Here is a 17,321-nt window from a genome sequence, read left to right as displayed (position 1 = left end):
ATCGGGGGATTGCTGTGTGGTGTGGCTTGAAGGACCACGAAGGCCTGTTCCATGTTGTATCTCAATAAGTAAATAAATAATCTGTACTGCCTCTTGAAGATGTCCCCGATGGTGGGAAGGATTGTGGCCGTGATGACAGATTTCCTCTTCGAAATGATGTTACCGAACCACTTGAGTTTTAAAGACAAAGATCAGTAAAGACTGGCTTTATTTGTCAGATGTACATCAAAACATTGAAGTATACAGTGCAATGCATTACTTGGCGTCAATGACCAACACAGTACAGGCTGCGCTGGTGGCAGCCTGCAAGAGTCACCACACTTCCAGCGCCAACTTACTCATCCTAACTCGTAGGATTTTGGGAAGTGGGAGGCAGCTGAAACGCTCACGCGGCCACAAGGAGAACATGCAAACTCCTTACAGACAGCGGCAGGAATTAAACCCCGATCTTACAACAGGCACTATAAAGTGTTAAGTTAACCACTACACTACCATGCCGCAATGGCAACCCACTAACCTCATGGCCTCTACTGCTGTTATTCCACTTGCATATTGCTAGCTACAATTAACGCTTCTCATCTTGTCAAAAATGAGTTGATCGGCCTTCCTTGATGAGCTTACTTCATTCTTGGGGTCAAAGTTCGGAAACCCCAGGCTGTACAAAGGCTTTGAGGGGCAACCAGGTCGCTGAGATGCCATGTGAATCCAGTGGCTTTACTGACAGTTCTCAATGCCCCTTAATCGTATATCTGCCCTCACCTGTAACACTTAAACAACAAGCAGCTCTGTTAGCCTTGCTTTTACTTTAGCTGCAGATGTTGGAGCATTTGGTTTCCATGACTACCACTTCTTGCCTTGTTATAACCAAGAGGGCTGGGTAACTGCTTTGTGAACATTGTTCACCTGTTTCCCTCGCAAAGGAAGAGGGTGAGGAAGGAGATACCAGTCATGCTGCTTTCACACAGGGCTCACTGAGCTGGGCGCAAAGGCTCCCTTCCCAGGTTTTTATCAGGAGCGCAGGGCCCTTAGTGTTGTCAATCCATCCTCCAACAGTCTCCTGCTCCCCAATCCAAAGAGATTGCTCAATGGATGGGAAGACCCATTGACAATGCTAAGGGCCCCGATAAGTACCTCGGATAGGAGCCTGAGGAAGGAGGTACCGTGCCGTTAGGACAAGGACTGTTAGGATGGGAAACTGCTTCTCTCCCCAGGCTGTGAGACAACTGAACACCCTGCCACCACATAGGAACCTTAACATGCATGAAGCACCAGGATCGTGAGGGCTGCTGAGAGGATCATCAGTTTCTCTCTTCCAGCCCCGAGAGATATTTATCAGGAATGCCGTGCACACAGGGCCCTTAGCATTGTCAGTGATCCCTCTCATCCATCCAACAATCTCTTTGACCCCTTAGCATCAGGCAGGAGGCACCATAGCATTAAAGCAAGGGCTGTTAGGATGGGAAACAGCTGCTTCCCCCAGGCTGTGAGACAACTGAATTCACTGCACCATCCTGGTTCCCATCACTGCAACACCCTGGTCCCATTATGTATGAAACACCAGAAGCATTATGCTGTTTACTTTTTGACTTGAGTCATAAATTTACCTTATTATTTGTTAATTTATTTGCAGTAATATTACCTCAGAATGGCAGGTAGAGTTATGTCTGTACCAAAGAAGGTGTAAGGAGCTCCTTCCCTCCGCTAGCCTGCAGGTCACCCTCGGGCAAGGTGTAGCACCTGCTTATCCCCCCGATCAGGTTCACGTGGAGCCATGGGAGCAGGTGGTGGATGGTTGTACGAGCAGCTGTTGCACATCACAAATCCTAGTTATCTGACCACTGACACCAGGCTTATAATCTCTGAAGAGTATTGATAATGGCTGGGGTCACCCATCTTGTAAAGACACTTCACCATTTCCTATCCCCTTTTCCATCTCTCATGTTATCTCCTTGACCGCCCATCGCCTCCCTCTGGTGCCACTCCCCCCCCACCCCCAACTTTTTCCTTTCTTCCATGGCCTTCTGTCTCTTTCACCAATCAACTTCCCAGCTCTTTACTTCATCCCTCCCCCTCCAGGTTTCACCTATTGCCTGGTGTTCCTCTCTCCCCTCCCCACACCTTTCAAATCCACTCCTCAGCTTTTTTTTTCTCCAGTCCTTCCGAAGGGTTTTGGCCCGAGACGTCGACTGTACTCTTTTCCACAGATGCTGCCTGACCTGCTGAGTTCCTTCAGCATTTTGTGTGTGTTGCTCAGATTTCCAGCATCTGCAGATTTTCTCCTGTTTGTGAACTGAACCATGTCGGCATGCTTTTATGCGTAGAGTTGCTGCCACATGACTGGCTGATTAGATATTTATATTAATGAGCCAGTATACAAGTGTACCTAATTAAGTGGCCAGTGAGTGAATAACCACTGTAAATTCAGTGTAGGGTACACATTTTTCTGTCAAGGCTGAGCTTCATCTGCAGGGGAAAGGGAAGTCCTGATGAAGGGACTCAGCCCAAAAAGTCGACTGTGCATTTCCCTCCATTGACGCTGCCTGACCTGTTGAGTCCCTGCAGCATTTTGCATCAGTTGCTCTTGTGCTGTTGATGGTTTGGGAGCTGATGCAGGACTTTGACCCAAAATGTTCAGTAATTCCTAACCCCACTCAATCACCCCATCCACCACAGATGCTGCTTGACTCGCTGAGTTCAGGTGGGAACCATGGTAGTGTAGCGGTTAGTGTGACGCTATTAAAAATCAGGGCATCAGAGTTCAGAGTTCAATCCTGGCACCCTCTGGAAGGAGTTTGTACATTCTCCCCAAGGAATGCATGGTTTTCCTCTGGGTGCTCCGGTTTCCTCCACAGTCCAAAAACGTACCGGTTGGTAGGATAATTGATCATTGCAAGTTGTCCTGTGGGTTAAATTGGGGGTTGCTGGCAGTGTGTTCTGCGCTGTATTTCTTAATAACTAAATAAATAAATCCACCATCTGCAGTCTCTTGTATTTCCAAACACCACACCACAGGTTAAAACCTCCAACTTCGACATAAGCTATTTGCGAATAGAAATAAAAGTTTCATCAGAATTTGATTGTCAATATGGGGCACATCCAAACTGGAGAGTTCAACAAGGAAACATACTGATGGATGACACTGCTCTCTGGTTGTAACCCACCCATCTTCCAAAGCAAGCAGACTGCTGCACCCTCTAGTGGGAAAGGCAGGAAGTGCTGGTGAAGTAGGCATCAAGCTCAAGTTTAAATATAATCAAAGTATCTATATATCGCCATGAGATTTGTTTTCTTGTGGGCAATCACAACAGATACAAAGAAACACAACAGAATCAATTGTAAAACACTACACACAAAGACAACCAATGCACATAAGGCAAACTATGCAATTACTAAAATAATAATAAATGCCAAAAGAAACCAGAAACAATCCAACACATTACTGCAGCAGTTTAACTCAATCTGATTACTCAGACAGGCAGAATCAAGTGGCAAACATCATTCACCAAAATCTTGCTTTAAAATACAAACTTATAAAAGACAGCATAACTTAACATAAATTCAAGCCTGGTCCAGTTTTAGAGTCAAAGTCCTACAAATTATATTACGACCAATCCATTGTTACAGATAGGACAATCTATAAAAGTCATCCAAATATAATATTACTGGATAAACAAGCAAGGACAATTTATTTAATGCATTTAGCCATTCCAAACACACACAACATGCAGAAACAGTAAGCGAAGAACACCAGGAATATGCTGAATTAAAAGAGGAAATTGAAAGACTATGGAACATGAACAGGGTATTGTTACGAACCCCGTAACTGGGTCACTTACCAGCAAAGATAGAGAGGTCCGTTGAAGTCTGATGGTACTATTTTTAACAGTATTTATTGGTAAAAATACACAAAAATAATATCAATGCAAACATACAAATACTATACGTCGTCAATACTAAATCTAAAAATGCGGGTATAATAATAATCAATAAGAAATAAGCTCTGTCGTTGTCTAGGGGATAATGTATTGTCCGATGGAAATATAAAAGTCACTCAGTTCATTCAGGCTGCAGCTTTTTGGTTGGAGAGAGAGACAGATTTTAGAAACTTGCCAGCTTTCCTTTATCCGATCTTGATCCGTATTCGTCCTTTAGCGAGGCCGTTCCGTGGAAGACTCGTCATCCGGGCAAGGATGGACACACACACAAGTGCCCACCGGTCTCATACGTTTCTCCTGGTGCGTCTGAAGGAGTTGTTCCCCAGACCCTCTTTTATCCTTACTCACGGGGTCTCAGATGTCAATCAGGTTGGGATGATGCAATCCCTCAACCAGCCCACTCTGGTCATTCCCTGAGGGCTTCAATGAATAGTACAGTACTCCATACACAATTCCGTCTCCAAGAGACCATAGCCGTTATCAATGGTTCCGCCTTTCTGAGGCCAGGACACATTCCAAACCCGGTGTATTCTGGACGTCTCTCTCTCATTTCCTGGGTCCCAGACCCGAATTAATAGCGATCTTGCGATTCTCAAAAAGGAGGGGGCTACTTTGTACCCTTCGGCCTCTCAGAGTTGTGGCACATTCGAAACAGTATACATTGTCCCATTAGTAATATCTACAACTGGTATCATCCCAAAGTCATTACACAATTAAACAACGTATATGTAAAGGTTCAGAAAACCACAATACTAAACACTACTAGAATAGTCCGAAAGTACCTAGCAATTGACAAACGAGTGTGCTTGGCTCTGCCCGTACCTCAGGTTTTACCAGCTTAAGATGAAAAAGTCATGATAATAATATTGACAACATGAGTTATAGAGTCCTTGAAAGTGAGTCCAGAGGTTGTGGAATCAGTTCAGAGTTGAGGTGAATGAAATGGCAGAAGAGATTCTGCAGATGCTAAAAATCTAGAGCAACACAAACAAATTGCTGGAGGAATCCACCAGGCCAGTCAGCAGCTATGGACATGAATGGATAGTTAATGTTTTGGACTAAGACCCTTCATCTGGAACAGTTGACTGTCCATTTCCTTCCATATATGACACATTGAGTTCCTCCAGCACTTTGGGTGTGTTGCCTCTACCTGTGTAGTACTATTCCTGCAATGGATTAATTGTTCGAGCAAATTTTGTCACACTCAATTTGTTTATGTGCTTTGTTGGCAACAGGTCCCCCACTCTGGAGTAACATTCTGGGATCACTTTATCTGTACCAGTTAATATACACGGGAAAAGTTATGCTGGGAATTAAGGGTGTAGTGGCCCATTCTAACCAAACCAAATGCCAATGCTGGTGACCGCCACAGATTTGTTATGGTTGTATGACACACCCTCTGCTCCAAAAATGACAGTTCCAAAAATCAAAGATTTATTAGAAATTAGCAAACATACAATCTTGAAGCGATGGAACTGAAGTGTAATTGAGTGGTCAAAAAGAGATACACCATTCGTCGGTCCTCAGCTGCAAGCTACACAGAACAAAGCACAAGTAGGTAACTCATTCCCTTTGCTTTTACCACACCCCCACTCATGCGGCCAGTTACCATAATAAACACACAATGCCGAATACAATGCAGACAGAGAAAAGATGCATGGCTCCTACAAAGGGCAGGGCAGAGAAATTAAACTATTTATGTCAGTCTTCTCACTTGTCACAAAGCACTTCCCAGACAAAGTGCAGGGATGAGAATTCTACATTGAATGAAGAGCCGAAAGAAATGGGAACATAAGGACACGGGAATAGTCTACCTGGCCTTTTAGGCTTGGTTCGCTCTTCATCAAGACCATGTCTGGTCTTGCAACTCCGTTTTATTTCCCAATCCCCATGTCTCTTGTTTGTAGAAAGGCATTGATCTCCATTTCCAATTAACACAACATCCAAATCTCCACAAACATTGGGTGTAGACAATTCCAAAGATTCACCACTCAGACTGAAGGAATCTTTCCTCATCTCATTCATAAATGGCCTATCCCTTTATTCTCAGACCATTTCTCCTGGTCCTAGACACCTCCGTCATGGGAAATATTCTCCCTGCATTGAGCCTGTCAGCTCCTTTAAGAATTCCAAGAGTTTAAATGAGATCTCCTCTCATTTTTCTAAACTCTAAGTGCATACAGTCCCAGTCTACTCAGTCTTTCCTTATACAGCAAACCGTCTGTCCCTGGATCCAGTCTAGTGAATCTCCACAGCAGTCCATCTCTAGTAAGTACATCCTTCTTAGGGCAAAGATGCCAAAATTGTGCCATATCCTCTATGTATAATCTTGGTAGTCTTACTGAGGCTCTATATAATTGCGAGAAGACTGACTCCTATAATCAAACTCTCTTCTAATACAAGTTCACATTTATCCGACCTTCTAACTCCCCTTTATTAATGCATGTTAGCCTTGAGTCACTTCTTTCTAAGCAAACCCAACTCTCTCTAACATCACTTCAACCCAGTCTCATACTATAAGACATAGGAGCAGATGCAGGCCACTTGGCCCATTGATTGCTCTGCCATTCCATCCTGACTTAATTTCCCCTTCCTTCTCCCCATAATCCTTGATGATCTCACTGATCAATCTTCACTTTAAGTACATCTAATGACTTGGCCTCCACAGCTGCCTGTGGCAATGAATTGCACAGATTCATCTCCATCTAGTTAAAGAAATTTCTCCTCATCTCAGTTATAAAGGGATTTGCTTTTATTCTGAGGCTGTACCCTCTGGTCCTAGACTCCCCCACTACACGATAGGAAATATCCTCTCCATATCCAGGTCTTTCAATATTCAAAGTAACATTTATTATCAGAGTATATATATGTCACCACATACAACCCTGAGATTAATTTTTCGGTGGTCATTCTCAGCAAATCTATAGAACAGTGACTGTAAACAGGATCAATTAATAATAAACTGTTCAAGTGCAAATATATATAAATAGCAATAAATAACAGGAGCATGAAATAACAAGATAAAGAGTCCTTAGAGTAAGATCATTGGTTGTGGGAACACCAGAAATAGAATGAGTGTAGTTATCCTCTTTTGTTCTAAAGCCAGATGGTTGAGAGGCAGTATCTGTTCCTGAACTTGGTGGAGCAAGTCCTGAGGCTCCTGTACTTCCTACCTGATGGTAGCAGTGAGAATAGAGCACGGCCTTGGTGGTGAGGATCTTTGATGATTGATGCTGCTTTACTTGTGAACGCACTGCACCAAATCCACTACCTTTTGTAGGATTTTCCGTTCAAAGGCATTGGTGTTCCCATACCAGGCTGTAACATGGCCAGTCAATACACTTTCCACTACACATCAATAAAAGTTTGTCAAAGTTTTTGATGTCATGCTGAATCTCCACAGACTCCCAAGGAAGTAGAGACACTGTTGTGCTTTCTTTGCGATTACATTTATGTGATTGGTCCAGGACGGGTCCTCTGAGATGGTAGCATTCAATAGGTTTCAATGAAATCCTCCCTCATTCTTCTAAACTCCAGTGACTACAGGCCCAAAGCCATCAAATGCATCTCATACATTAACCCTTTCCATACTCTGCCTTTCTGTTTTCTTCATCAAAGTATGGTATGGTAGTATGGCTGTTCGCGCCTGTGACCACTGATCTGCAGGAAGCCTGTTCTCCGCGTGACCGTGTGGGTTTCCTCCCGCACTTCAAAAACTCACAGGTAACGTTTAGTAAGTTGTGGGCATGCTGTGTTGGTGCCAAAAGCATAGTGACGCTTGTGGGTTGCCCTCAGGCTGCGTTGCTCATTGACATAAAAGGTGCATTTCACTGTGTTTTGATGTTTCAATATACAGTACCGTGCAAAAGCGTGCGTGTGTGTGTGTGTGTGTATCTATATACCGGTATATGAGAGAGAAAGAGAGCAACTAAGACTTTTTCACAGTATTGTAGTAATTTTATGTATTACACTGTACTGCTGCCATAAAAACACAAGTTTCATGACATGTGAGAGATGATAAACCTGAGTCTGATATGGGTCTCTATTATGGACTGAGAGTGGGAAGGGGCAGGGAGAGGGTTGGGAAACTGGGATACCTTTTTGACTGTGGTTTAACATCATCACCAATGTTAGAAATAAGGCATTTGGTCCCACCAGCCAAACTATTGATATTGACTGTGAATAACTGGGACTCCACACAAAATTTACCCCTCAAAAACATGCCCTCTGGTCTCAGAAATTTCACCCTTGGGAGAAGATACTGGCTGTCTACTCTGTCTATGCGTCTCATAATAAACTCAATTCCCCGACTGATACTTCACCAGTATTTTACAGTATACTGCAGATGCTCGAACTCTAAAATAGTAACATGAGAAATGTTACAATCACAGTGTTGGATACGTGGGTTATGACCAAAGGGAAAAAAATGGCTGGATCATTTAGTACGTTGCTGCAAGGGTGTTTATTAAGTGCATCAAAAAGCAAACTGACAAAAATTAGTGAAAATAGCAAAAACGGCCAATCTTTACAAAAAGATATCTACCAGTAACAGAATAATAGCTCCATACTACTTTTCACCAGTGTGAACGCCTGACAGTCCCAACCACTCTGTCCCATATCGAGAGAGACGAGCCCCATTTATTAGGTACCAGGACATGCTATCTTTAATTAGCCATAAAGTTAATTTAAGGCCGTGCATAAATTAGAGTTTGATGCAGTCCACAATCATGTTACAAAATCATGTTACAAAATAAACTGAAGTATCTACCTTAAATACAGTATATAAACAATATATACACATTTGCACATCCCCATTACTAAAGAGTTGGAATATTACACTGATGGGAAAGGCACCATAATCCCACCCTTTGGCATCCATTAGAATATACCGGGGAAGACATTGAAGTGCCTACACTCAGCACACCGACAGCAGAATGACAAGGCAATGTTTGTTTGTGTGTGCGTGTAAATGTGTACGTGTAAGGAGTGCGTTTACCGAGTGCTCTCCGTCCGACAGCACTTACGGCATGAGACACAGACCGAGCATACTGGTGACTTGCAACATCAACTTTGCTCCTGCCTCCACCAACATTAACTTTGCTTCCGTCTTCAGACACTCACCCATCGAGAATCTCTCTTTCTAAATGTTTTAAATTGTGGTATTTTTGGAAATGTAAATGTGCACCCTGTTCAATTTTAATGAAATTTACAATAAAAATTGGATCAGTTAAAGATACTACCTCCATCACGCTGCATGAATTTAAAAAAAATATTTGTTTCTTCTCTATGGTCATTGCTATTTGTCCAGTCCAAGACTGGATTACTCTGAGACCCTCATACTAACTAAGGACTCAAAAACTAAACGCTGACTCCACAGACACATTGAATCACAAGTACTACAATGCATTTGATGGGAAATAAGCAATTTTAAATGATTTTTTTTTAAACAAAAAAAATTAAGATTAGGAATCTTAATTACAATGAAAGTGTATTTTCTTTGCTAGGCCTAGGGTGCTTTCCCCCGCTTCATTAATTATTGTGAACTACAACGTGAAACCATTAACATTTAATATGCCACTCACTGTTCTACATTATTTCTTGGCAGTGCTAGCTAAGTTTTCAATTAGAAACCTAATCCAGCACATTAATAATAAGAACTGTACCTGGCCTAAATCTAGAATATCTATTGTCATTCTTCAGACTTCTGCTCTTACTAGTTATCTGGTTGTTCTGGCCCTCAAGACCATTCAGCTTGTGGGTCATCATGCAGCTCTTGTCAAGTTCTGTCCTCCAAACCTTGCAAAGTTACCGATTGCCCATTTAAACTGGTCTCAATCCCAATCACTTATAATGGTCGACGGGGCATCTTTAAGATAGGTGACGTAATGATGGGTGGCGGGGTGGAGTACATCTTTACCAAAGGCGGTGTGAGGCATTCCATCCCTCCGCTAGCCTGCAGGTTACCCTTGGGCAAGATGTAGCACCTGCTTAGCCCCCCCCCCCCCAGATCAGGGTCACAGGAAGCCAAAGGAGCAGGTGGTGGATGGTCGTCCGAGCAGCTGATGCACATCACAAGGCCTGGTGTGTGACCACTGATGCCAGCAGACCATCTCTGAAGAGTACTGATTACAGCTGGGATCAACAGTAGAAAAATTTCCCAAGAACAGTCATGGTCACGGGAAGACCACAATCACTCACATCATATGACACGGCACATAATGATGATGATGTAATGATATAATTTACTTCTGCCATCTATAATTAAGTTAAATGAGGTTCAATGACACGTTCTCCTTGAATTGGGTAGGTGAGCAGTGAGCTCTGGAGGACAGAAATCACTTGAAGTTGCATAATTTCCCTGGATGACCATTTTAATTCAGAAGTTCTCTCACACTGAGCATAGACACATCAAATTACCTCTTCTAGGCACAACATATAGATTCAATCACAAGGAAAGAACACCTTGATCTTTATTTTCTTAGAAAGTTAGGGAGGTCCAGCTTGTCATCGAACATGCAAAAAAAAAACTCCTACAGATTTATTGTTGGAGGTATTGGGATTGGATGCATCATGGACTGGTATAGCAATTCAAACGTGTAAGGACATAAGAAGCTGCTGAAAGTGGTGAACTCAACTCCATACATTAAGAAAACAACCATCCCCACCATTAGTAGTACCTACAGGAGGTGCTGCCTCGCAAAGGAAAAGCTCAAATTAAATTTATTATCAAAATGCATATATGTCACTATATACTAACAACCCTGAGATTCATTTTCTTGTGGGCAAACAATAGATCTACAGAATAATAACTACAACCAAATCAATGAAAGACCACCCAAAACGGGCATTCGAACAGAGTGCAGAAGACAGCAAACTGTGCAAATGCGAAGAAAAAGAAATAATAACAATAAATGAATAAACAATAAATATTAAGAATATGAGATGAAGAGGCCTTGAAGGTGAGTCCATTGGTTGTGGGAACATTTCAATGATGGGGCAAGTGAAGTTGAGTGATGCTATCCCCTTTGGTTCAAGAACCTGATGGTTGAGGGGTAGCAACTGTTCCTGAACCTGGTGGTGTGAGTTCTGAGGCTCCTGTACCACCTTCTTCTTGACAGCAGCGAAAAGAGAGCATGACCAGAGGTGGGGATCCCTGATGATGGACACTGCTTTTCTGCGACAGTGTTTCGTGTAGATGTGCTCAATATTTGGGAGGGCCTTACCCATGATGGACTGGGCCATATCCACTATGTTTTGTAGGATTTTCCATTCAAGGGCATTGGTGTTTCCATACCCAGTTGCGACAATATTAGTCTCTTTGTCACTTGTATCAAATATACAGTGAAATGGGTCATTTGTAATGACCAAACACAGTCTGAGGATTCTGCTGGGGGCAGTCCCCAAGCGTCGCCATGCTTCTGGTGCTAACATAGCATGCCCACAACTTACAAACCGTATGTCCTAGGAATGTGGGAGGAAACCCGAGCCCTCAGGAAGAACGTGTGGACGATGGTGGGAATTGAACCCTGATGATGAATGCTGGCAATGCAATGCGTTACTCTACCATGCTACAAATTATACCCCTCGTCTCAGAATCACACATAAGCAATAGTTTCTTGGCCAAATTATTCTTTGTACCATGAGGGCAAACAACAGTAGGGGAAAAAAAGGTTGATTTTGAAGGAAAGTGAGTTCAAAATGGAGCAAGTAACCAATGACAACGTCTTGCAGTCAGTTCATGAAACGACTTCTTTTGTCACTTCTTTCATATATGATTCTACTACTAAACTATGTGCGATTGGAACCTGCGATTTACATTTTGATGGTGTGCTTTTGGGCTGAATGAGCAATTGAGAGGCAGGTGAGTTCGGGAGCAGAGCGTGCAGCCTGGAGACATGCCGCAAGCTTCTCTCCAATTGAGGCATTGAGCGAGGTTGAAATCGACGTGAAGATCGGAGTGCGGGCGGGTGTTCGGCGCCATCTGCCCGTGTTCGACCGGTCTTCCTCTCCCACTTGCTGTCGGAGGACAGTGCAGGAATCTTGGGGTTCCACTTTGCAAGGATTGATTGGCGAGGCTCATGGCTGTGGTCTCATTTTGGGGGACTTTAGAATTCATGATATGCATGTCTTTTCTGGATTTTGGTTACAATTTTTTGCTGTTTTTGAGCAGTTTGATTGGGGTAATCAAACTGAGTTTGATTGAGAAGAGTGGGTCTGAGGCCTGCAGTTAGTGCTGAACTGAACTAACCTGAATACTCCTGGTTTGATGTGTGATATTCTGTCTGCGCTTTTTGCTGTTTGGGAACTTCTTTCCATGCATTGTGTGTTTGATGTTTTTTTTAAAAAAACAGGCTCCATGGAGCTTGTTTCATGGGTGCCTGCGGGAGGATGAATCTCAGAGCATCTCAAATTCTGTCTACATACTTTGATAATAAATGTATTTTGAATCTTGATTCTTTGAAAGTTTATTGGCATTTGTAGAAGCACATTGAGTAAATGCCTAGTGAAAGGGGTCAAAGTAAAATTTGTTATCAAAGTACATATATGTTGGGCCAGCTGGTGGTTTTGCAGCATCAACACTGGACCTCAATAGACAATAGATGCAGGAGTAGGCCATTCGGCCCCTCGAGCCAACACTATCATTCACTGTGATCATGGTTGATCATCCACAATCAGTACCCTGTTCCTGCCCTCTCCCCATAACCCTTGATTCTGCTATCTTTAAGAGTTCTATCTAATTCTTTCTTGAAAGCATCCAGAGAATTGGCCTCCACTGCCTTCTGAGGCACATTCCACAGATCCACAGCTCTCTGGGTGAAAAAGTTTTTCCTGAACCTCGGGGCGGATGGTCCTGAGTTCAAATCTAGCCACGTCCCAACCTGAGCAGCAACAGTATCTGTACGGAAGGCTTAGCAATCTACTGCTGCATCCTGCCATGAAAACCCTATAGTCAACTACAGAATTCACAGGGCCGTCATGGGTCAACGGGACTCGACAACGTGTATGTCACCACATTCATTTCTTGCAGGCATTTACAGGAAAACTATAGAACTTAACAAAAAAAAACTATAGAGATAATGACTAACAAACAACTTATGTGCTAATGAATGGATGAAAGTGTCAGTGCACAAATATCAAGCAGCCCAAATTGCACCAAATATGAGTCAGAATACTAGAGGGGAAATGAATGTTAATATTGGTTTATTATTGTCACAAGTAACATGAAACTGCAAAAATCTTGTCTTGCTTACTGTTTACACAGATCAAATCATTACACACTGGAATAAGGTAAAACAGGAACAATGCAGAATAAAGTGTAAAAGCTACCAAAAAAATCAGACCAATGAAGAAGTGCATTGTAACGAGGTAGATTGTGAGGCCAAGAGCCTATCATATTGTACAAAAGGTCCACTCGGGAGTCTGATAACAGTGAGATAGAAGCTGTTGGTGTGAGCCTTCAGGATTTTGCATCTTCTGCCCGGTGGGGGCGGGGAGGAGAATAGGTGGGTGAGTTTGTTCTTTGATTGTGCAGGCTGCTTTACCAAGTGTAGATAGAGTCCACGGAGAGGAGGCTGGCTTCTGTGACGAGCTGAGCTGTGGCTGCAACTCCCTGCAGTTTCCTGTGGTCACCGGGCCATTACGCAACCAGACAGAATGCTTTCTATGGTACATTGATTAAGGGCGTACATGCAATGGCGTGTAAGTGATTGAGGGATCTGATCAACAGAAAAAGACTCTTTCGTGTCACAGTGAAAACAGATCTCTACAACATGATCCAAGTTAATTACAAATATAAAACACAAAATAATTGATTGCATAAGTATTCTAACAACCCCCCCCCCCTTTAATGACACATCAAATCATCACTGATGCAGTCAATTGGTTTTAGAAGTCACAGAATTAATTAAGGTGCCCTAGCTATATATAAATCTGTGTGAATTCAAGGTGTTTCGATTGTAGTAAAAATACACCTGTGTCGGGAAGGTCCAACTGCTGGTGAGTCAGTATCCTGGGAAAAACTACACCATGAAGACAAAAGGATACGCCAGGCAATTCCACGGAAAGGTTACTGAAAAGCACAAGGCAGGAGATGGATACAAGAAAATTTCTGAGGAAAGAATATGGCACAGCTATAAATCTGTCTAGAACAGGTCGTTCTCAAAAACTGAGTGAGTGCAAGGGGACCAGTGAAGGGAGAGACTGTGCATACAACTGTTGCCTGGGTGCTTCACTTTATGGGATGGTGGCAAAGAGAAAACCACTGTTGGGAAAAAAAAATTCACATGAAATCTGAGCTAGAGTTTGTTGGAAGGCACGTGGGAGATGCTGAAGTCAGCTGGAAGGTTTATGGTCTGATAAAGCCAAAATTGAACTTTTTGGACAACATACTAAACGCTATGCTTGGAGTAAGCCAAACACCACACATCATCAAAAATACTCCATGCCTATTGTGAAGCATGGTGGTGGTTGCATTATGCTGTGGGGGTGCTTCACTGGAAGGTTTGTGAAGGTAGAGGGTAAAATGAATGCAGCAAACTACAGGGAAACCCTGATGCAGTCTGCAAGAGAACTGAGACTTGGGAGAAGATTTGTTTTCCAGCGAGCCAATGACCCCAAGCATAAAGCCAAAGCTACGCAGGAATGGCTTATAAGCAACAAAGTTGTTGTCCTGGAGTGGCCAAGTCAGAGTCCACACCTCAATCCAACTGAGAATTTGTAGCTGGACTTGAAACGGGCTTTTTACTCACAATCCCCATGCAATCCGACAGAGCTTGAGCAGTTCTGTAAAGAAGAATGGGGGAAAATTGCAGTGTCCAGATGTGCAAAGCTGATAGAGACGTATTCACACAGACACAGGGCTGTGTTTGCTGCCAAAGGTGCAACTACTAAATACTGACTTCAATGGGGTGAATACAGTACTTAAGCAATTATTTTGTGTTTTATATTTGTAATTAATTTAGATCACTTTGTAGAGTGATCTGTTTTCACTTTGACATGAAAAAGTCTTCTTCTATTGAAGAGTGTCAAGAAAGCCAAATTAAATACACTGCGATTCAAAGTTCTAAAACAAATAAACATGAACATTTCCCAGGGCTGTGAATACTTTTGAATAGAGAAGGTGGCTGAAACACAATGTCACCTCCTCTTTAACAATCCCGCTTTAGGATTCCATACGTCGGAATATCAAGTTATAAGTCCCACTGATAAGTCTCTATTAGTAACAATATCAATCCCATGTGCAGATCATCACCCCAAGTTCATCTTGTTTTCCACTACTGCACAATAGGCACAATTCAGCCGGACATCCCCCTCCCGTGCCTCCTTACATGCAGGTTCCTTCTGCTGGCTGGATGCTCTCCAACAGGAATAGCAAATGAGGATGTTGGACCCGTTTCAGTTTAGGACTAACTCCGCCAGTTTGAGCAAGTCCGACCTATCTCGGCAGCTGTCCTAGTAATCCAGTGGCCCTCCCTCCTACACCATTCCTATAGCCATACACATTCATACAATCTATACCTCCTATTCCTATTACCTGGCATGGGGTATCAGAACCAATCCAGAAATTAGAACCTTTGAGGACCTGCTATCCAGATTAATGTTGCGGCATCTCATTCCTCACGACATTAGCACCAATGTGAACGACACCTCGTGGATGTTTATCATGTCCTACAACCAGTTTATTCCGTTGTTGACTCTGGCACTAGGGAGGCAACACACCATCAATAAAGCCACAGAAACATTTATTCCCCTCACCATTGGACCGCCTGTCACTATCACCCTTGGACTCTTGCGCTTGCTCCTTTGTGCAGACCTTAGGTCTGGTTTCCTACATTCACCCGACCAGCTTCCACCATGGATGAAGGGCCATTTGCCCACTTCCCTTCTTGCGTCAGTCCTTTCATGTGTTCTTTGACCCTCTTTCATCTTCAGGGTGGCTGCCTCTAAAAATGAGTTGCCGGTGCAAGTTCCAGCCTCGATAATGCACACTAGTGCCCCTTGTTGCCATCCAAGTTCCAAACTGGCCAGATTGGAGGCATTTCCCCCATTTAGGACTTTAAAAACCCATCAAATATTGAAAGGCCTAGATAGAACGGATGTAGAAAGGATGTTTCCTCTAGAGGGGAATATAACATCAGACAACACAACTTCCTTTAATCCAGGGATTCCCGGCCTCTTTTATGCCCTGGACCCCTACCATTAACTGAGGGGTCCGTGGACCCCAGCTTTAAACAGAGATGAGGCATTTCTTTAGCTAATGGATGGTGATATTTATCAAGATCATTGTGCACACAGGGTCCTTGAGCATTGTCAATGGTCCCCTTCCACCCATCTGATCTTTGACCCTCCCCCCACCATATTATTTGTTGTTTATTTGTGGCAATATTACCTTGGTGCGCTGTGTGTGATTCATATGTACTGTTTTGTGCTACTTGCTCTGGAGGAATGCAGTTTCATTTGGCAGTGTAGGTAAGTACGGTTGAACGATAGACGAGCTGAATTTGTGGATCTCTCTGAACGTCCTTCCTGTGGAATGTGTGGCCTTTCTCCAGGCTCTCCGGTTCTCCCCCACAGCTCAAAGATGCACCGGGTAGGTTAACTGGGCATTGCAAATTGTCCCGTAGTTAGGTTAGGATTAAATCGGGGGGGTTGGTGGACAGGGCCGGAAGGGCCTACTCTGCACTACATCTCTAAGTAAATGAAAACTCAGAAGAGCCTCTTGAAACTTAATACGGTAGTTGGTTTACACACTTAATTTGAATAATGTATATATATTTTAAAAAATGGAAAATACTCACCAACCACCTACCTGACTGGTGCTAACGTCACACTGCCAAACTGAGGTCCAATGTTGAGAAGGTCCCACACACGCCCTTGGTAATGACCCCTCAACTCAGCATGCACTTGAGGCAATTACCTTCAATTACAGTACATGGTCAAAAACCACAGTGGCTTCTCTGCCATTTTTTTGTTTATATCCAATCAGACAACACTAAGTCCCATTAGATGAAATTAATTAACCGTCCACGGCCATTGTCTTCCAGCTCCATCCCGAAATACCTTCCCATCCAACCATCTCCACATCTCTCTGGGGTAGGCAAGCTCAAAGATACACCAACCCCAAAATTCTCAGTCTCTGTTTTAAGCAAAATCCTTATTCTGAAACTATACACCACTCCCCTCTAAAAACAGGGCAAATATTTTAATTATTCACCCCCAGCAGAGACCAATCAGAACCTTGTGTTGTAACAGGATCACCCGTCAACTCTTCCGAGACGCCACTGAGCTCAAGCCCGGGCTTCTTCGGGTGACACATAAAATTTTGGAGGAAAAATGCTTGGTTGTTGCTCTGGATTTCCAGCAGCTACAGAATTTCATATTCTTCTG

Source organism: Hemitrygon akajei, chromosome 30 (genome assembly GCF_048418815.1).
Source record: "Hemitrygon akajei chromosome 30, sHemAka1.3, whole genome shotgun sequence".
Classification (NCBI taxonomy): Eukaryota; Metazoa; Chordata; class Chondrichthyes; order Myliobatiformes; family Dasyatidae; genus Hemitrygon; species Hemitrygon akajei.
The sequence above is the reverse complement of the archived record's forward strand: the minus strand, read 5'-3'. Positions refer to the sequence as shown.